General features: G+C 37.8%; 1 pseudogene; it reads left to right on the forward strand.

Annotated features, from left to right (window-relative positions):
• The first annotated feature begins 258 nt into the window (after nt 1-258).
• Nucleotides 259-13,931, forward strand: part of LOC114694750 — a 65,840-nt pseudogene continuing 52,167 nt past the window's right edge.

Genomic DNA, 13,931 nt, shown 5'->3' on the forward strand with positions numbered 1-13,931 from the left:
GCAGGGGACACCCAAGGTGAGAGATATCCATAGCCGGCTAGATGCTCCAGGTCCCCGGCACAGTTTGGGCGTGGTTTTCAGAGAGGAGGGTAGTCAGGGTTGGGAGGAGGAGTCTGAGGCTGGCGCCAGGACCAGAAGTCTCCCATAGAAGGGCACTGCAGACAGAGAACTTGCAGCAGAAGCAGACTTGGAGAAAGTCCGGGGAGTGAGGGCTGAGGCCAGGTTCTCCCATCTGTGAGACGCTCTGGGACGCACGTGATGCCGGGCGGAGCCTGGGCACGGCTGGTGACCGCGCTGTCGCTCCTGGTCCTCGGGGAAGGCCAGCAAGGTAGGTAGCTGGAGAGGGCAGCACAGAGGCTGCCTGGACCTGGGCGTGAGGACCGACTTTTCTGCTGACTCGTGCTGCTGACCTGGCACCATCTCGGTGCCTTTCACCGACAACTGCTCCTTGCATTTCCTTTTACCCTCAGACTGCCTGAGCCTCCCTCTTCGCATGGTCCTGCGCCCCACCCCACCCCGCTGATCTTTTGATATTTAAATTGCGTTTAATTTGCTTCAAGAACCTGTGCCGAATCTGCCGGCTACTATACAGGAAAGTGATCCGAATTAGTTGGAAACTAATGATCTCCACTCCCAGGCCACCTCTGGAAACAGTTGGTGAAAGTTGCATCTCCACATACACCACTGGGCTAGTTTTGTGTATGTTAGCTTTCCCATCATCTGGTACAGTCAGTTTTCTGCTGCGCAAGCGAACTTGATGGGAAGAATACCCTCTTCCAAACTTCATCAAACCATGACAGAAAAGTGTACAGTAGAGTGACATTAATGACACAAAACAGAGCCACATCTCTTAGCCTTTCTTAGATTCTTTGTGCTCCTATCGGTAAGAATATTAAACAAAAGGTCACTTGGTCTTGTATGTCACTTATTCTGTTAGAGAAATAAATGACGCATACAGCTATCCCCAACCTGAAGGAAAGCCACGCGCAAATCTCTAAAGGTTGAAGATAAAATTATCTTTGCATCATCATGTCAATCTTGAGCAGTTTTATTAAGATAAATTGGGTCTGATAGAGCAGGGGTGAGGGAGAAGCAGGCATCTCCCCACGTGAATTTCTTTTTAAACTGGTCATCCACACTCAATATATTTCTGGAAATGCATTTCCTTAACCAGGTGTCATTCATCTGTGACTTCTTAAGTTTGCTTGATCTTAGCAGGTGCTCCCAAAAAGATCTTTCCTAAATTAACACGATAGTTGTACATATTTCATAGGCACAGAGCTATGTGATTGGATCAGGCATCCAGTCATTACTATTTCTGTCTTCTTAAAGCTGTGTAGCCATTGTTCCTGAGAATCTTTGAATTCTTCTCTTCCTAGTTCTTTACAAAGTGTATGGCACACTTGCGTCAACTGTCGTCACCTTATTGTGATGTGGAACACTATCGCCTACGCCTTGCAAGTATTTGCAAGCTCATTATTCAGTCGACTTTTCTTTCTCCTTTTACCCTTCCTAGCCCATGGAACAAATGCTATAAAGAACTTTAAAAACTCATGTGTAATAAGTACTACATATGCAGCCATTATGTTTCCAGAAGAGGCCTGTGAACATATTTATTAACATATTCAAATATTTAGAATGATGCCTCTAAGTTTACTGTAGATCACACTTAACAGCTCTGTTAGGATGTTTCATAGAGCACGCATATCACTCACCTGAAGTGCACTATGGTATTACATACACCTGTCCTCAGATATGTAGTCAAGTTTAGAATCAAAACCAAAATTGTGCCCTTTGATGTCAAAGCTATTATCTCCATCTGCCTTTCTGTCTCCCCAGTCATAGGTAATCACTATTCTGCTTTCTGTTTTAGGTATTTGTCTAATCTGTGTATTTTATATAAACAAGATCATATTAAAGCTATCATTTTGCTCTCATAATATAATGTTTTAAAGATCTACCATGGTACAGTATGGCTCAGAACTTTTGTTGTAAGGTCGGAGAGCATTCCACTGTAAGGAGACAGTCCATTTTGTGTGTTCATTTTTCTGTTGATGAATTTGTGTTAATTCTGTCTTTCCGCTCTAATAGATAAGGCTGCTATGAGCATCTCTATCCAAGTGTTTATAGGAACATGTTTTTATTTTTACAAAAAGGAGATTTGCTGGTCAGAAGTTAGCTATAATTAACCAGTTTTAGAATAGCTAGTGTCTCCCCAAATGGCTGCACTGTTTTTATATTCCTATAGCATATGAAGGTTTCAATTTATTCACATACCTGCTAACACTTGGCATTATCTGACAGTTTGATTTTAGTTAACCTAGTGGATGTCAGCTGGCCTATTTTACTGTGGCTTGATGTGCATTTTCCTGATGATTAATGGTTTCAAGCATGTCCTATTCATTTGTATATTGACATTTTCATATGTTCTTTGGGAAGAGTCCTACTTATATCTTTCCCCCAAATAAAATAAAATAAAATAAAATATAAAATAAAATGTCTTGGCTTTTTTATTGACTTGTATGAGTTCTTTGCACATTTTACACTTGAATCTCTCATCACTTATATAATATGCAATTATTTTTCTCATTAGGTCCAGTGGATTGTCTTTTTGTTTTCTGTATGCTTTTCAGTACACAAGCAATTTTTGCTTTTGTGGGGGGACAATGTCTTACTATATAGCACATGCTTGCCTAAAACTTTTCCTCCTTTCCTTCTCATTTTAAGCATGTTGGGGTTACAGCTATGCACCACCATATGGCATGTACCACCACATGGAGTTTAAATCTTTAATTTTAATGAAGTTTTGATTTCAATTTAATTAGTGTCTTAATATATTTCTGAACTCTCAGCTTTAGATAACCATGATATTGTCTATTTTGTAAGCCAGAAAAACAATCTACAATAAGTAACAAATATATGGAAAGCCCATTTGCATATTCTGCCACTTTGTACCTATTATATATTACCTGGCACATTCTGTCAAAGTATTTGAAACCCAAGTATCGAAGATTATTTTAAGCTGCTTAGTTGACCTAAATCATATCAGAAAGCAGATGAACAAAAAGGAGTGTAAATTTATAGGAGCTTCTGTTTTCAGGGAAATATATTGAGGCTTTTCTAGAGATGTGTCAAGTCAGAACACTGAAGATCACAAAAGATTTGTAAGCTATTTGTTCAGTACTTGACCAAGATAAGCTTGTCCTTATGAGGGTCTAGACATCATCACAATGCTTGCTTAACTGTGAGATATATTCTAGAGCCAAGGGTGGACTAAGACTTTAAGAGGGGGGACTTTTACATTACTAATTTTTTTAAATGTTCTATTCAACATTCTGTATGAGACAAGTACATTTTTAGGAAAGAAATTATAAAATGACTTAAAAATTCTATTTGCTAAGAATTTTCTCAATAAAATAAAATATAGTGAAATAAAATTCTCATTTAAATATTATATACCCTTCAAAATTGGTAATGTCACACAGTAATGTCCCCTACAATTATTCCTTATGCTGCTTTGGATTAAGGAATATTATTTAAAGCAGTACAAGAAAAATGTAAGGACTATAAAGATACTGAAGGAGAAATAATACATAGAATCAAAATAGAGTTATATATTGGAAAAATTGTTAAGTGGTTAGAACACTTGCTTTGCCAGAGTGAAGACCTGAGTTCAGATGCTCAGACCATGTAAATACCATAAAGCATGCCTGCACACACATGCAAACATACATCAACATATCACATATCAATATATACCCATGCACATGAGAAAGAAATGAACTTACTGAGTTTTCCCTAAAGAAAATTATTTTGAAGCAAAAATATGTCAGTGATTCATGTAAATCCCATCACTATTACCCTTTAATATCAGGTCTTTAAATTTTAATCATGTGCAGTTTTCTTACATTGAAAGATATTAGAATTCTTTTAAAATTAAATGGAAATGATGGTATATACACTTAATAAAATATTTATCCTTAATTTATGATAATTATCAATATAATTGGAAATACAGAAATGAAATTCTTCCTAGAAAATGCATATATGGAAAAGCAAGACCCTTGCAGTGATTCTAAACTCTTGTAGTAAATACAGGAAACTTAGTAGCAGACACTTCACAATTACAAAGATAAGAATGTCACTAAAAAGTTAGCTGAGCATATTGCATTCTGCTAACCAGCAGAGGTTGGATTTTAGTGCCTGATTTGGGGAAAATTTGTTCAAAGAGGGCCAGTAATGACATTGAAATCTAGAGGAATTGACCCAAGAGGAATCCTTTCAGGATTGGTGACTTGTGGTCACAATGAACACATTTTAACTTAAGAGCACCCTGTTGCTCTCTCTGCTCAAGTTAAATGAAAATAAAAACCCCAAAGCTTAAGTGTCTCAAGCTCACACTGTGACAGGTCTTCAGTTGCTCCTTGCATCTCTAGAATGTGCAAGCTAAATCATCTTTGACTTGCTAGGAGTCCTTGATGGCCTGTGTGTGTGTGTGTGTGTGTGTGTGTGTGTGTGTGTGTGCAATAGATTTTATTTACTTTTTTTAGAAAAGAGAATCAACTTTTAATTGAAGACAGCTATGCTGGTGAATAAACATATGGCATGAAATCCTCATCTTTCTGTCTAGCTCCTGAGTGCTTTCTGGGGGCCACCAGCTTCTTCAGAGTCCTTACAGAAGTGTCCACTTTGACTCAGTGTACCTCCAGCAGTCAGCTGCTCAAGACCTGATCTGTGACCATTCTCTCACTCCTGGATGGTACCGATTTCTCCTCTTTGATAGACCTGCTGAGATGCCAACCAGATGTATTGAGGTACGTTTTTCCCTTACTGAAGTGTTATCTTCATTTTTAGTAGATTGAGTTAATTTGAAATATTCCTATAATATCTAGTTCATGTGGCTATGATAGTAATGTTATGCTCCATTTAGGCCCACAAGTGTTTTGAACCATAATATCTTAGATAATTTCCACAGCTGTGGAACACAATGTAATAGAAATCATTATTCACCAAATTATGTGCAACACATATATTCCTATGCATATGTCTTCTGGTTACCCCATTAGCAGGCAAAGAGTCAAATTTGAACATACATCCAGGTATATAACCTCAAGAAAACTGCCTTAAAGAATGCTGTTGAATTTTTGCTTCAGTGCTTCTCAGTTTCTACCTGGCATTTCCTTTCTTAACTATGGACTCTGACAACTCAAAACCTACAAATCCATCACCTTCTATTCCATAAGTGAAAAAAAAAACTCAGACTGTCAGTAAAATTTCAGTGTTTTTCAATGTAGCACGTGTGATTTGGGCATGTGCATGAGCGTGTGTGTGTGTGTGTGTGTGTGTGTGTGTGTGTGTGTGTGTGTGCAGAAGCCAGAAGTTGATATTAAGAAGTTGATATTAGATGCCTTCTTCAATTGTTTTCCACTTAGCTTTTGAAACTGGATTTCTCACTGAATCATGACCTCCCCAATGAGGCTAGCCTGACTGGTCAGAAAGCCCCAGGGATCATTCTGTCTCTACCTCCTCAGTACTTTGACCTATAAGCATGTTATTTGTGAGCAGTTAGTGTTTCATCAGCCCCAGTTATTGCTATTATAATCTTGTCCCCATAATCTACGGAATAAGACTAAGTCTAAATATTGTAAAAAAATCCACGACTTTGGAATATCTGTTTGTAATACGAAAATCGTGAGAAAGTATTTAGACACATTTATTTTGCATCTAATATGTTCTTTCACTGTGGGTATTGTAGGTATGTAGCCTCACTTGATTTCACAAGTGAGACCTTGTGGTAGCCAATGCACCTCATTATAAAAATGTGGATGCAGACAAATATTGGAGAAATTATTTTGGCCACTCCACGTAGTTAAAAGGATATTTATTTAATGGCGAAACTCACAAATTAAGTAATGGGTAGGTCGCAGGGTCTGGGGAAGGTGTAATGCAGTCCAACGGTGTTCTCCGGAGCTCTACACAGTCAATCTGCACTGGTCAGCGTCCCGGCACGAGAGAGCGCCCAGAGCGAGCGCTGGCCATCCAGCTCTCGGGTCCCAGGCACCTCCCCTCCCCTCCCCGCCTCGTAGGCGTGACAGTTGCCAGAGTCTCAATGGGGGTTGAACTTCCAGAACCAAGTTGGAATGGCTACCCACTACAGACAAAGAGTTTGAAACATGTAACCAAAGTCATTATCATTAGGGGCAGAATAACATATAAGATTACCACAGAATGAGTCCTTTGCCTTATCACAAACCTTCAGATAGCTTAATGGAGAGTTCTAAGGACTGTGCAGGCATTTGCAGCTTTTGGTTGAAATATGTAGCTTTATACTAATATTGTCATTCAAGAATATGCTCAAGTTGATAATAAACACTAATGACTGTGTTCTGTGTCACTCTGTGCTGCACTATTCTTATTTTTTAACCTAGAAGACACAGAGCTATATTTAATACCTGCAGTGAGAATATTATGTAAAATTATGTCTTAGCAGAACATTCGTTTTATCTATTGTCATTCAATTTGATTATTTAGATGCAGGGTTTTCCTTTTTCAACAATAATGTAAAAAAAAAAAACACCTCAGAAAAAGTACTCAGTTTTACTAAATTTAATGTGAATTTATGTCAGGCTATCTTCTTTTCTTTTCTTTTTGTTATATTTACCTTTTTAAAAAATCACTTTTGTGACATTTTATTAGAAAGAAACTAAAAGCCATTATAATTTAAAAGTAAAGCTTGAGAAAAAAATTGGGGAAATCACAACATTTTTAACTATTTATGTTCTCTTTGGTTCACTTAGTTGATTCTAGAACCTTATAGAAATGTAAAGATGAAATGGCTCCCTTGTTTTTTTTTGAAACTCAGTATATCGTCATATATCATCACATGGTGATGAAGAAGTGTCCACTGTCTACATGCCTCAACACTCAAGTGGGCAATCAATAGCTTTTTCTTTTTGTCCTCAGAATGATACTAGCCCGTTGAAAGAAATTTGTTTGTTTGGTGTCAAGTAATACACATGATTCCTTGGAAACATGACAAAGAAACATCAGTGATCATAGCAGTGTTTTTTTTTCCACAGTCCACCTCACTTGTAACTATCACTAACATGTTCCTACTGTTTCCTCTTATTTATTTATTTATTTTTTTGCAACATGGTTTTGTAGCTAGCTACATTATTAGCATGTTCCTATATTACAAATTATTTCAAGTGATTTTAGAAATAACATATATAATCAGGGTAATTTTAGCATGATTAATAAGATTTTTTGACAAGTAAAAATTAATGATGATATTTTAAGGTTTAGAACATATTTAAGCTATTAAAAGCATAATGATAATTTTTATTTATATCATAGATAGAATAAGAATACATCTCTTAATACTGCATATTCTCACATATTCATTAGCCATTTGTATTTGTTCTGAGAATTATGAATTTGTGGTCTTAGAGTTTGTAAATGAATAAAATGACCTGAATATAAGAAAATAAATACAGTAAAGTAACAACAAATAACAGCATATTGAAAAATACTCTTACAAATAGTTTTTTCATTTAACTCTTACTTATTTTATATTTTACAATTATTATTTAATTGCATCTGTCAACCTTTCATTTAAAATTTTTCTTTACTTTTAAATGTGGAGATAGCATGATTAATGACTGTGCCCTGGATAGTGATTATTGGTTATTACTGCCTATATGTTGTATTTCATTTACATTTTAGCTGAGCTTTTTAAGTACCACTGGAAGGATGCTGGGCACCTTGTCCAAACTCATGTGCCTTTTGGTTTTTCTAAAAAAAATGTGTCTTTTCTTCCAGCATAGTTTGCATTGAGTTACACTTTTCTACCCAGAAATAATGTTGATATTAGACCTCAAACCAAGTTTTTTAATTTTAGTTTTTCAAGTTGCTAAATAATTTTTCTGTATCAGATTGTAAATAGCACCTTTCTTCTCTCCTGGTTTTTGCCGCATCTCGACTCTGAATTATCATCAAATATATATATCATCTCCAGCAATTGTGCAAAATTTCTGAGACAGTGGTATTTGTGCTACATATTAATACACTTTCAGTTCAGCTTGTCTTGTTTTTGTTAATTTTTTAATTTTTATTTTATAATTAATTTAATTTTACATATCAGCCATGGATTCCCTGTCCTCCTCCTCCCTCCTCCCACCCCCAAGCTTCCCCCAACCACCCTCCATCCCCACCTCCTCCAAGGCAAAGTCTCCTCTGGGGATTCAGCTCAGCCTAGTAGATTCAGTTTAGGCAGGTCCATTCCCCTCCTCCTACACCAAGGCTGAACAATTGTCTCAGCATAGGTCCTAGGTTCCAAAAAGCCAGCTCATGCACTAAGGACAGGTCCCGGTCCCACTGCCTGGGGGCCTCATAAACAGTTCAAGCTAATCAACTGTCTCACTTATCCAGAGGGCCTGATCCAGTTCCATGGGGCCTCCTCAGCTATTGGTCCACAGTTCATGTGTTTCCACTAGTTTGGCTATTTGTCCCTGTGCTTTTTCCAATCATGGTCTCAATATCTCTCGCTCATATAATCCCTCCACTCTCTCGCCCATTGCACAGCTTGTCTTGTTTTATGATACAGTCCGACGGTGGTGGCACACGCCCTTAATCTGATCACATGGCAGGCAGAGTCCCTGTGTGTTCAAGAACACAGCCAAGCAAGGTGACCTGAACTTTTAATCCCAGTACCAACCATAGAGACCTGAAGGTCTGTATGGAAGGACAGGAAGTCATGTGGTTGGGTTTTGAGCCAATGAGAGGCAAACAAAAGACAATAAAAAGACAGGTCATACAGGAAAAGGTCTCTCTGTCAGGGGAAGTGACGGCAGCGAGTGGTAAGCTAAAGGTAGTCATGGCTCTTGCTCTGATCTCTTAGGCTTTAACTTGTATTTGGTTCTGTGTTTCTCATTTACTAAGACCGTTTAGAATTTCATCTACAGATGTGTTCACTGTTTTAGTAAATTATTTGAAGTTGAATTTCTCATTTATAATACAAATGTAAAAATTAAAGTATTTACATTGAACAGGTTATATTAGTATTAATTAATATATTAATTTAGTTTTTTCTCTAAATTTAATTTCTCTTGCAATAGACATACAAGTTGTTTGGTTTTTTTTTTAAAGATTTATTGATGTGTATAAGTGTTTTGTCTGTATGTATGTGCTTATACAACATGCATGTCTGGTTCCCAGAGAAGTCAGAAAAAGGTGTTGGATCCCTTGGACCTGGAGTTAAGAATGTTTATGAGTCATGATGTGGATGCTGGGATCCAAATCTAGGTCTTCTGGGAGAACAGCAAGTGCTCTTAGCTGCAATGCCTCATAACCAGCACCAATTTATTTAATTTTAAACAAATTGATTTTTTACTATTTTGAAAATTATATTAGATTTGAAGATTACAAAATGTAAAGTTTTTTTATTTATAGGAAATTAATTGGATTTTCAACCTTTATTTTCTCTGATATAAAAGATGAACCACTGTGGAACACAGGCCCCCATGTGGCTGTCTCTGGGTGATTCAGAAACACTGCCCTTCCTGGAGAGATCAAGCAGCTGACAGCTTGTGCCACATGGCAGTTCCTGTTCAGCACTGAAAAAGACTGCTGCCTCTTTCAAATCCCGGTGTCTGTTAGAACTGCGGAGATTTTTTGTGTACTTGCTACAGCCCACTCAGGGATGTATGGGCTACTGTGCTGAAGGTAAGATAAAATCAGTAATACTTGAACTGCTAGTTGTGGAGATAGATGTATGTGAGTGAGTGCATTTGCACTCTGGACAGGTTGTGCTGAGCTAATATCAGCAGGTGACTGGTCTATCATTATTGCTAAACTGAAGCTAACTTTCTGACTTTGTTTGGCCAGGTCAGTTTTCAGATGTTTATCAGTCTCTTAGAATGCTCAGAAATTTATGTTGTGGTGAAAGTATTAAAGCAGACTTACTGCATGTAACGCCTGAGTGGCTTAAGAAATATGATTTCTTCTTGCCTTTCCCCTCTCTAAAATTAAGACATAACAGATAGTAAGCAAAGTTGTGAAATTTGGACTTCTGTATTATTTTATTTTTATTAGCTAAACTTACCTTAAGCTCTGGTGTTGTTAGTTACTGTAAAGATCAAGATAAATGTGCTCTCTAGTGGGACAGCTCAAACAAGTCATAAAAATAAACTAGACGTAACTCTCAAGAAGAGAATAAATATCTATGCATTCCACATGCACAGTTTCGCTAAAGAAGGGTTTGCAGTCATGTTTGTAATGCGCTTCCATGTTGAGTGCTTGCTTAGCCTCTACATAGTTTTAATCTTCAGTATTACAAAAATTATAAAACAAGAACAAACAAAAAACATCAAATAATATTTTTAGTTTCTGTGTCATCTAGTTTATTCCCTTAATTTTGGTTTTGATCTGGATTTCAGAAGTTACTTGCAAGTAATAATGTATGGAAGGGAAAACAACAGTGGTTTCATAGCAAAGAGGACTGGCAGATACTGTATTTGATCAATGCTAGTAGTATTCCTGGTGAGAGAACAGGGGGATATCATGCATCATCTGGGAGTTTGCAGTAGATGTGTTAACCTTCCCCAGAGGTGCTTAGCCTACTCATGAGAAAATTTGAATGAGTCCAGATTAAGAAACATTCTAGAGAATACATGAGTAATGTACTTCAGAAGTAACAAGAGCAGGAACAACATAGAAAAGAATGAGAAACTGTCACAGACTGGAGAAAATCATTCTGAGTGATGCACTGTGATTTCTTGAATATTGGAACAGAAGATGACATCAGTGGGGGAAATTATGGTTTTTTTTTTTTTTTTGTTGTTGTTGTTTTTTTAACTAAAGTAGTTCTAAAATCAGCTTCTTAATTTTGACAAATACATCCTGGTCTTAGAAAGTGCTAAGATTTGCAGAACACAGCTTTGAAGTGTATATAGAAATGTTTTTTGTTATTTTTTTTTGTGTGAATATAAAATTACTTTAAACTAAATACTTATAACAAAGCAAAAATATATTCTCATATATTACATCCCCACTGTAGTTTTCTCTTCCTCCTCTCCTCCTAGCTCCTCCTTCCTCCCCTCCCCCCAATCCACGCCTCCTCCATTTCTCTTCAGAAAAGGGCAGGCCTCCCAGGGTTATCAACCAAACATGGTGTATCAAGTTGCAATAAGACTATGCACATCTCCTCATATTAAGGCTAGACGAAGTAACCCAGGAGGAGGAAAATGGTCGCAAAGCAGGCAAAAGAGTGTGTATTAGTTAGGGTTTCTATTGCTGTAAAGAGACACCATAACCACAGCAACTATTATAAAGAAAGCATTTAATTAGGGTGGCTCACTTAGTTTTAGAGGTTCAGTCTGTAATGATTATGAAGTGGGGCATGACACCGTGCAGGCAGATATAGTGCTGGAGCTGAGAGTGCCTTATCTTGACTCAGAGGCAACAGGAAGTTGACTGCCTGTCACACTGAGTGAAGCTTGAAGAAAAGACCTCAAAGCCCACCCCTACAGTAACACACTTCCAACAGAAGGTGTGGCCCAGATTAAAGGTATGCCCTCCAGTCTCAAGGTATGAATTAAAGGAGTGTGTTATCCAGCCTCCTCCAACAAGACCACACTTCCTCCAAGGTCACATCTCCTAATAGTTCCACCTCTGTGAACTTATGGGGGCCAAATACATTGAAACTACCACAGAGTCAGAGACAGCTCTCACTCCCACTGTTAGGTGCCCCACAAAAACACCAACGTACACAACTATAACAGAGAACCTAACTCAGACTGTACAGTATCATTAGGAAGGAATATATATATTTTGGCCGGTCATGTTTGGTTCTATCCTAGTTTTCTGGGCTATCCAGACTGGTTCCTGGCCCTCCAGTAGTGTCAGGAATGGGCTTCCTCTCTGTGGCAGGGGCATGGGTCTCAAGCTGAGCAGTCATTGTTTGGCCACTCCCACAAATTTTGTGCCACATTTAGCCCAGCCCATCTTGCAGGCCAGACAAATTGTAGTCAAAGGTTTTGTGGCTGGGTTGATGTCCCAATCACTCCACTGGTAGCCTTGTCGGGTTAAAGAAGATGGCCAGTTGAGGTTCCATCCCACATTACAGGGAGTCATTGCTATGGTTACTCTTGTAGACTCCACTCCAGGGAATTTCCATTGCACTAGGTTTCTACTCACTCAAAATTCTTCCCATTCCAGTTGTCCCTTCCAGTTATCTCTTTCTCTCCCACTCCCATCTGATCTCTCCTGTTGCCATCCCCACCCACCCTCAGGCCACCTGCAGTGATTATTCCATTTTTTTCTTCCCAGAGAGATCCATGTGTCTCCTCTTGAGCCCTCCTTATTGCTTAGCCTCTCTGGATCTGTGGATTGTAGTATGATAATCCTTTACTTTACTGACAGTTACTCATAAGTGGGTCTCTCATATCTTTATGGGTCTGGGTTACCTCACTCAGCATGATTTTCTTCAAATTCCATCCATTTGCCTGCAAATTTCATGAAGTCATTGTTTTTAACAGCTGAGTACACTCCATTGTGTAAATGTGTCACATTTTCTTTATGAATTCTTTGGTTGAGGGACATCTAGGTTCTTTCCAGGTTCTGGCAATTACAAATAAAGCTGCTATGAACATAGTTGCACAAGTGTCCTTGTGGTATGATGGAGCATACTTTGGGTATATGTCTAAGAGTGGTATAGCTGGATCTTGACATAGATTGATTCCCAATTTTCTGAGAAACGACTATATTGATTTCCAAAGTGGCTGAACAAGTTTGCACTCCCAACAGCAATGGAAAAGTGTTCCCCTTCTTCCACATCCTCATTAGCATAAACTGTTGTTGCTTGTGTTTTTGATCTCAGTCATTCTGACAGGTGTAAGATAGAATCTCAGAGTCCTTTTGATTTGCATTCCCTTGATGGATAAGGATGCTGAGTATTTTTAAGCGCTTCTCAGACATTTGAGATTCTTCTGTTGAGAATTCTCTGTTTAGATCTGTACCTCATTTTTAGTTAGATTATTTGGTTTGTTGATATCTAGTTTTTTTGAGTACCTTATATATTTTGGAAATTAGCCCTCTGTCAGATGCAGAGTTGGTGAATACCTTTTCCCATTCTATGGGTTGCTGTTTTGTCCTATTGATGGTGTCCTTTGCCTTACAGAAGCTTTTTTCGATTCATGAGGTCCCATTTATTAATTGTTGATCATAATGCTTTGGTATTAGTATTCTGTTAAGAAAGTTGTCTCCTGTGCAAATGCATTCAAGGCTGTTGCCCAGTTTATCTTCTGTCAGGTTCCATGCATCTTGTTTTATGTTGAGGTCTTTGACCAGTTGGACTTGAGTTTTGTGTAGGGTGGTAGACATGAATCTATTTGCTTTCTTCTACATGCTGACATCTAGTTAGACAAGCACCATTAATTGAAGATGCTTTCTTTTTTCCATTGTATATTTCTGTCTTCTTTATATAAAAAAAAAAACCCAGGTGTCCAGAGATGTGTGGATTTATAGCTGGGTCTTCAATTAGATTCTATTAATCAACCTGTCTGATTTTAGGCCAAGACCATGCAGTTTTTATTACTATAGCTCTGTAATAGAGTTTGAAAGCAGGGATGATTATACCTCCAGAAGTTTTTTTATTGCACACATTGTTTTAGATATCCTGGGTTTTTGTTTTTTGATAAGAAGTTGAGTATTTGTTCTTTCAAGTTAATTGTGTTGAAATTTTGATGGGGATTGAGTTAAATCTATAGTATGCTTTTGGCAAAATGACCATTTTTTACTATGCTAATCCTACTGATCCATGAGCATGAAAGATCTTTCTGCCTTCTGATATCTTCTTCAATTTTTTTCTTCAAAGACTTGAAGATTTTTATCATACAGGTCTTTCACTTGCTTGATAAACATTACCCCTAGAT

Source organism: Peromyscus leucopus, unplaced genomic scaffold (assembly GCF_004664715.2).
Source record: "Peromyscus leucopus breed LL Stock unplaced genomic scaffold, UCI_PerLeu_2.1 scaffold_267, whole genome shotgun sequence".
NCBI lineage: Eukaryota > Metazoa > Chordata > Mammalia > Rodentia > Cricetidae > Peromyscus > Peromyscus leucopus.